Below are 6,885 nucleotides of genomic sequence, written 5' to 3' on the forward strand. Positions count from 1 at the left end.
TAAGTTGGAGCCTTTAAAAACATCCTAAAATTTGTATTCTACTTTTTTATTGTTGTAATCATCACGTATTTTTAGTTTTTTTATTAGAAATGTTGATAAATTTCAGGCTAGAGGATTGTATTGGGTGGTGATGAACCTGTATGTTAAAGGTCCAGGTTACAAATTCAAAAGATATAATTACTTTAATATCTATATGATCTAAAAGATGCACACTTTTGAAATCATAGTCTAAGCGTGCAGTATCTGATTAAATGTGTCATTTTAGTCTCAAAATTGAAAGATTTTCATGTTTTACACAAAAAATGCATATTATAATAAGAAACCTTTTCAGTGTTTCTTCTTAAGTACATTTTTAGTTCCAAACATGGAACCAGGTAAGTGATGTGGATGGTGTTTGTGGAAATAAAGAACCATGTAGCTTTATTTGTATGCGAGGTTGATAATTATGTTAGAACCATGTAGTTGTATGTGTATGGTATGTGGATAAATGTGTTTTATAGCATCCTACATTCATATTTTCTATACCTTATTCCATGAGTCTTATTATGAATTCTTCAATCTTGATAGGTTTGAGGTGGGAGTGAGGTTGTGAGGTGAGACGGTAACAGCTACAAGGTATTTAACAAATTGTCACAAAGAAATTTAGGTTATAATTGTTTTAGTTTTGCTACATTTCCCAGTCTCTTCTTTAAAACACAGTATGTGCATCTATCCTCCAACAAAGCAAAATTCTTCTTTAAAACACAATATGTGCATCTATCCTCCAACAAAGCAAAATGTTTAATCTCAATGTGTGTTTTTTTTGTAGATTGTTGAACAATTTTTTTTCTCATCTAGATTAATTTTAATAGTTGATGGCATTGAAGATGTTGCTTATTGTAATTGTAGGTTGTGGGGAAATCAAAGAAGGGAGAAATGATAGAAATGTGATTTTTTTTTTCAAAGATGGGGATGTGTGTCCTGATTGGCCAGCAGACATTAGCTCATACCAGTTGAACAAATGAGGTAAAGGAACCTCACTAATACAGACTCTCACTCGCTAAAGTCAAGCCCTTTCCATTTTTTACACTTAAAAATCGTCACTTTAAGTTAAAGTATATCTATTTAAAGCTAAACATTTCTGCTATTGTAAAGCTTAAAATAATGTCATTTAAAGCTTTAAAATTTGTCATTCTAAACGTTAAAAGTTCTGTCATTTTTAAACTAAAATTTTGCCATTCTAAAGCTTATAAAACCATCATTTTGAAGCTTAAAAAACTTATAATAACTCCAAATATTTGTTAGTTAATAATAATGGTAATATAAATAAATAAACTTAATTTCTTAATTGAATACAATTTTTTTAAATCTCAAGTTAAAAGAAAAAATGTTTCATGCATTAATGCTTTCATGTATTAATATATATAAAAAGACAAAATTGCAACAATGATCTGTGTGGTGGTGAAAATATTGTGATTTTGGTCCAAAAAAGTTTAGTGGTGTATTAGTGGTCCAAATTTGGATATCTTGTGTGGTTTTGGTCCTTATGATTGACTTTTTTTTTGTTTTGGTCCATATCTAACCTGAAATTACGAATATGTCCTTTAGTTTTTTTGTAATTCTTTTAATTTTTTTTTTCTCATTATTTTAAATAAAAAATCTCACTCACCCCAAACCTTCTAATTTTGTATAAATATTTGGTAGATAAAATTTTTTGGATATCATCACCCAATCATCACAACCACTGTTGGACCGCCTCCTCCCCAGTCACCACCACCATCGTCAGATCGAATCCTTCTTATAATGTTTACAGGTAAAAACACCACCACCAATCAACATTCCATTGTATATCTCTCTTTTCTCTGTTATGTTGGAGTTTAGAAACCACCACTACTTGTGACCGCTTCCATTTCATCCCCTGCACAACCTTATACCATCGAAGCTTCAAACAAGCACTATCGGAAAAGATCTGGTGGCGGCGATGATGTTTAAAAATCCTAGATCTAACATCCTCACCATTGACTGTGCTGCCTATAAATAATAGTCGCTAGAGGCTGTTTCTTTTTAGGGGTTAGTTTGTTGCCCATTGTGTGGGTAGTCGACCAAAGTAGTTTTCATCGAGATTGGCTGGCTGGCGGTAACAATCGGCAATTTCTACTGAGATGGTGAATTTAGTGAGCTTGACATGTAATGGCAATGTATATTCCAATTTGTTATATATGTATATATATTTTCATAATAACAGTATACTTAAAGTTGTTTGTAATAAGGTGTCATTGATTGTTTGGTAATTATCTAACTCTACGTGATTGAAACTACACTGCAATAATTTGGTATATTTCATAAATACTATGTTTTTAATAAGGAAAAACTGAAAAATACAATATCCTATAAAAATTATAAGGATGTTTTAATAAACTAAAAACAAATAATATTGCTCCTTTTTGCAATCAGAAAAAAAAATCAAGTTTATGTATACTTTTTTATGTACACGCATTCAACAAATGCGTAACTGACCAATAATAATAATATACTTCCGCGACATATCATTCGATATATGATATGTTTTTGAAAAAACATTATTACTCAAATGAAATTATTTATCGTCGTTGTTTTGCGTGGGTAAACACCTAGTTGTCACAAGAGCATGTTGCTTGTTATAATTTCTTTTGCTTTTATTTTTACATGTTATGTTTTTATTAATGCAAGTGCTTGTAATGTAAGAGATTTTTGGGAGAATGTATTTTGGATTTAGAAAAGGACAATGATATGTATGCACGATTCAATGGCGAGGCTACATGTTAACAAGGTAGGTCACTTGATCTACCTTATTTTATTTTTATTATAATAGTTCATATATAATCCTGCCTTAATCATTTTTAATGAACTACCTTATTTTTCTTTTGGTAAAAAGAAAGAGTATAAATCATATTTTAAGGCCTATATTCTATATTTTAATAGCCCAAATTTTTTTAAGGCATAATATAATATGCATAGCCCAATACAAACCAAATTAAAAAAATAAAAAAGAAACAAACATGAACCAACAAAATCACGTTTCACAGGACACTTGGCGCATCGATCCTTCACAATCGTTGGTCAAATTGCGCCTATTTGGTATCATATATTGAAAAAAAATGTCTTAGAAAATATTAATAGTGATAAAATTGTGAAAATATGAAGATATAAGACATCTTCGGGTATAATTGTAAGAAATTTAAATCATTTATTTTTCTTATACGACCCGGCCCGATCCGGAACCACAAGTAGTATTTTTTTGATATTTTTCATTTTCTATCAGTTTTATTTAAATATTGAACCATGTGATTTTACGTTCTAGACTCGCCACTGACACCATTTGTTATATTCAATGGTTAGATGATATTTGTGCATGACTAATGTTTTGAAGTTTTTTAAAATTTCTTAAAAATAAAAAGGAAATGTTGTAGATGTATTTTCATTTATAGACTTATAAGTTATAATTATGTTTTTTTTGTGGGACCTTAAAGATATCATGATCTTACAAACCCAAATTACCAAAATCTATAATTAAAATGTTGCACAACATGATTCATAGGTTTAGTTCTCCCTTTTTCTTACCTTCTCTACAAAGAAAAGAAAAGAAGCTTTTCACTAAATTGTTCACTAGTCATAATAGGAGAGACATACATCATGATCAAGACTCATTATGAGAATTAGTTATATAATTATGATATATGCACCGGGATCTATGATTTTAAAAATGAGTATCTACATTCAATGCCACAATTACTAACTACCTCGAGATCATTAGCCTTGAATAAGAAGCTAATTAAATTCAAGATTCCAAGATCCAAGTTTTTTGCTGGTTATAATCTTGATTTTGGGTTTTCATTGATTATTATTTTATTTATCCCAAATCCCAAAAGCCTGAATCCCCGAAACACAACCAGCCCATAACAAAGAGCTCAAACCCATTTTATAAGTAGTAAATCAGATACTCAACACAGACTTTTAAAAATATTCTAAACGTCTTTTAAGAACATATCATGAAAACCTTTTGGGGTCCTAAATTCCTAATATCCACAAGGCCTACGCCAGCAAAATTAAGAACTCATTTCAGTCTACAACAAAAAAATAACTTAAAATCTTTTCTAACCTCAAATACAAAATCAAAATACAATTACAGAAGCATAAAAATACTGAATTTATGTATTATGATTAGCAACTATCATGTATTACAAGCTTACAATAACCCCAGAAAAAATGGGGGTCTTGAGTAACCAGAGATGATTAAATTTCCTTAATCCATGACATAATCAACCTTTTCCCGCCCAAAAATCATCCTTCTAGAAGCAAAATCCAGCATCATCACAAGTGTTAACCTTAATTTCTCCAAAAACCACTCAATCAGAATCGCTTTGCATGCTATAAATATTAGTCACAACTCCAACAACACTAACCATAATCGCAAAGCACAACATCAACCATGAAAAAACCCTTTCCCTGTTGGTCAACCCTTGCCCTTGACCACCTAATTTAAGAGCAATAAGAGCAGGAAAAGTATACCCCAAAGAGACAGCTGTCGTTGCCCCTGTAAACTTAAACGCTGTCCAAATACTTGGAATCGAAGTAGACCCTAAAAATATAAGGGCCAAAAGTGTAAATGTCAAACCCAAACACCTTTTTCTACTTTCATGTAAAGGAGCTGACCCTTCAAAAGCTAATGCATCCACTGTTTGTCTCAAAGAAAAATGTATCACCGGAAAAACAAGAACCAAATGAAGAATATATCCAACACGAACTATGTAATTTATAGCGTTACTGAATTCTTTCCCAAGTGGTTTATCAAAATTCGTAAGAACATCTGATTCTGTCTCGATTCCGAAGAGAAGGTACCCTGAAATGGCGGTTGAACAGTAGACTAATATACAGAGCACTGTTGTGATTCGACCAATTCTATTCATCTTTTGAGGTGAACGTCCTTCAAGTTCGTTGTAAATGGGTTGTAAATTGAAGTGGCAAACGAATGCATTTGACATGATTGGAATCACAACTAGTAAATCAAGAATTGCTTTTTTTGATCCAAAATCGGGTGTCAATCTTGGAGGTTCGATTTCGCCTCTAACGAGTTTGATAAACGCGACACCAAAAGCAACGACTACAAAGACGACTGCTAATGCTACTGAAGCAGCTGAAGTTAGGCTTAATGAATCGATTCTGTCTAATACGCAAAGGGGTGCGAGAAAAAGGATTAAAACGATTAAAATGAGTAGCTTTCTGTGATCCCAGAAGCCTTCGCCTAACCATTGATCGAAAACTCCGACGTGATTTTGGGAACCCGACATTACGTCGCCCATGATGATTAGATAAACGACTAGAACGCCAGCGTTGTTGAGAATGATACAGATTTCTGACAAGATTTTAGCTGGTTTACCTAATGCTTGTTCAACGACTTCTCCATAAGACAGAGCTTTGCATTGAACAGTGAATCGAACGAGTAATTCGACGCTGATTTCTGAGAGGATACCCATTACGAAAATCAAAATAACTCCGACAACCAAACCAAGAACTTTCATGGTGGCGGGTAATGCCATGATTCCGGCGCCGATTACAGTTGTGGTTAGATTAAATACGGCGCCGTAGACCCCAGAATTTGAGGATTTTTCTGTAAGGTGTGAGGTATCGTAATCGATATCGATGTCGTCATCAAGAACACCGGTTTCCAAGTAATCAATTCGATGTGTTACAAACCCTTCTCCATCCTCATCATGGATGAATTCGGGGTAAGTATTGTTTTCGGAAAATGTAGGGTTTTGAGATCCGTAAATTTGATTGTCTTGTAATTGCAATTCGACAAAAGATTCTTTGGGAACGGGCGCATAACCACTTTCCATGTTTCCTTCAAATGGGAATGTAGAATGTATCTATCTAGTTACACAAAAACATGGAAAAAGCAAACAACTTTGAAATCCATGTACGTAAATGGTGTCAAGATACATAGATCCTTACAAGATTGATGATTTCGTACCGAGAAGATTGAGGATCGTGATCATATTTGACGGTTTTGGAATAAATGGAAGGATCATAATTCATAAGAGAGTACTAGATCTTAGGGGTCAATCACGATGCCTGTATTATGTCCAATGAGTCAAGAGGGAGAAAACAGAGGAATGAAAAGGGGAATTTTCAGGAGATATACTCTGCAATTGGACAATTCGTATGGTTGACATTTTGACTTGCATAAAACTATTTGGGTCATGGTTCCTTGAGCCCGACCCAACCTCCTCTTTTATATTGACCCAATATATTATTTTATGTTTGGGATAATATTATTTCAACCCAACAATTTTTTTCGAAATGGTTTAAATGGTCGTTTAAGTTTTTTTCTTGCATATAACTATAGAAAAAAGTGGGTCATGACCTTTTTATTTAGTCACCATAACCTAACCTAATACGATAGGTTTAATATGTCATATAACTATTTGTATATATTTACACCTAATGATGTGGTTTTTTTAATAAAAAAATAAAGAAAATTACAAATAAACTCACACCATGTTTATGCTTCTTCTCCACCTATAGGGGCAGGTGTCCCAGTGATCTCCAACTTTGTACATGAAATGTAAGGTTTATATTGGTTTAGTAAGAAAATGCCCACGATGATATATGGACTAAGATCTTTACATAAGAAAAGTGGGGCACCGTGTTAGACTTATCATGGGATAATGGGGTACAATACGAAATTGATTTTAAATTAAAGAAAACACAAATTGTAAGTTGGTGCTTTTGTGATTCTCAGCAACAGCAAACACAAGTCCAAGGCTCGAAGCCTAAAGGAAAAAAGAATAAACCTCTTTTGACTTCCGTCTCCTTCATCCCAACATTGTAAAAAAAAAATTTTAAAAAGAAAAAAAAATTGATTTT

General features: G+C 32.8%; 1 pseudogene; it reads right to left on the reverse strand.

The window, feature by feature from the left end:
• Positions 1-4,121: 4,121 nt before the first annotated feature.
• Positions 4,122-6,158, reverse strand: LOC145168663 (amino acid transporter AVT6E pseudogene; annotated as a pseudogene).
• Positions 6,159-6,885: the final 727 nt, after the last annotated feature.

Source organism: Lactuca virosa, chromosome 4, assembly GCF_052849685.1.
Source record: "Lactuca virosa cultivar CGN04683 chromosome 4, Lactuca_virosa_CGN04683_v6, whole genome shotgun sequence".
NCBI classification, from domain to species: domain Eukaryota; kingdom Viridiplantae; phylum Streptophyta; class Magnoliopsida; order Asterales; family Asteraceae; genus Lactuca; species Lactuca virosa.